Here is a 1,756-nt window from a genome sequence, read left to right on the forward strand (position 1 = left end):
TGTGTTTTGATCCAAAATTTTCATGTTTTGGGTCATGTTTGTGTTTTTCTCTCTCATAATTAAAAATTCAAAAATAAAAAAATATCTTTTCCTTATTTTTCTCATAATTTTCGAAAATTTGAGTTGACTTGGTCAAAAATTTCCAAAATTAGTTGTTTCTTACAAGTCAAGTCAAAAATTTCAATTTTAAAAATCTTATCTCTTCAAAATCTTTTTCAAAAATTATATCTTTTTCATTTTTTTCTATTTCTCGAAAATTTCAAAATTCTTTTTCAAAATATTTTCAAAATCTTTTTCTTATCTTTATATCATATTTTCGAAAATTAGCTAACAATTAATGTGATTGATTCAAAAATTTGAAGTTTGTTACTTTCTTGTTAAGAAAGGTTCAATCTTTAAATTCTAGAATCTTATCTTGTAGTTTCTTGTTAGTAAAGTAAGTAATTTCAAATTTTTTAACTAAATCTTTTTATCTTTTATCTTATCTTTTTCAAAAATTTTATCTTTTTCAAAATTTGATTTCAAAATATCTTATCTAACTTCTTATCTTCTTATCTTTTTCAAATTTGATTTAAATATCTTTTTCAATCAACTAACTAACTTTTTGTTTGTTTCTTATCTTTTTCAAAACCAACTAACTACTTATCCCTTTCTAATTTCAAAAATATCTCACCCTTTTTCAAAATTCTTTTTAATTAATTGATTAGTTTTAATTTTAATTTTAATCTTATCTTATCTCTAATTTTCGAAAATTACTAACCTTTTTTTTTAAATTATTTTCGAATTTTCTATCTCTTCTCTCTTATTCTATTTAATTATTTAATTACTAACACTTATCTTCACCTCTCATCATCTAAAAATCCGAACCCAATCTATCCCTTGTGTTTGGATTCTTCACTTTTCTTTCTTCTATCCCTTTCTTCTTCTACTAACATAAAGAAATCTCTATACTGTGACATAGAGAATTCCTCTTCTTTTCTTGTTTTCATCTCTTTCATATGAGCAGGAACAGGGAAAAAGGCACTCTTGTTGAAATTGATCCTGAACTTGAAAGGACTCTGAAAAGGAAACTAAGAGAAACTAAATTACAACAATCCAGAAACAACCTTTCAGAAATTTTCGAACAAGAGAAGGAGATGGCAGCCGAAAATAATAATAATGCAAGGAGAATGCTTGGTGACTTCACATAATAACAATAATGCAAGGAGAATGCTTGGTGACTTCACAAAACCAACGTCCAAGTTTGATGGAAGAAGCATCTCCATCCCTGCCATTGGAGCCAATAACTTTGAGCTGAAACCTCAGCTAGTTGCCTTAATGCAACAAAACTGCAAGTTTTATGGACTTCCATCTGAAGATCCTTATCAGTTTTTAACTGAGTTATTGCAGATCTGTGAGACTGTAAAGACAAATGGAGTTGATCCTGAAATCTACAGACTCATGCTTTTCCCTTTTGCTGTAAGAGACAGAGCTAGAATATGGTTGGATTCACAACCCAAGGATAGCCTGGACTCCTGGGATAAGCTGGTCACAGCCTTCTTGGATAAATTCTTTCCTCCTCAAAAGCTGAGCAAGCTGAGAGTGGATGTTCAAACCTTCAAACAAAAAGATGGTGAATCCCTCTATGAAGCAAAAGGTGCCCATCTGACATGTTTTCAGAATGGACCATATTAGATATATTCTATTATGGTCTATCTGAATTTTCGAAAATGTCATTGGACCATTCTGCAGGTGGATCTATTCACCTAAAGAAAAC

Source organism: Arachis duranensis, chromosome 4 (genome assembly GCF_000817695.3).
Source record: "Arachis duranensis cultivar V14167 chromosome 4, aradu.V14167.gnm2.J7QH, whole genome shotgun sequence".
NCBI lineage: Eukaryota > Viridiplantae > Streptophyta > Magnoliopsida > Fabales > Fabaceae > Arachis > Arachis duranensis.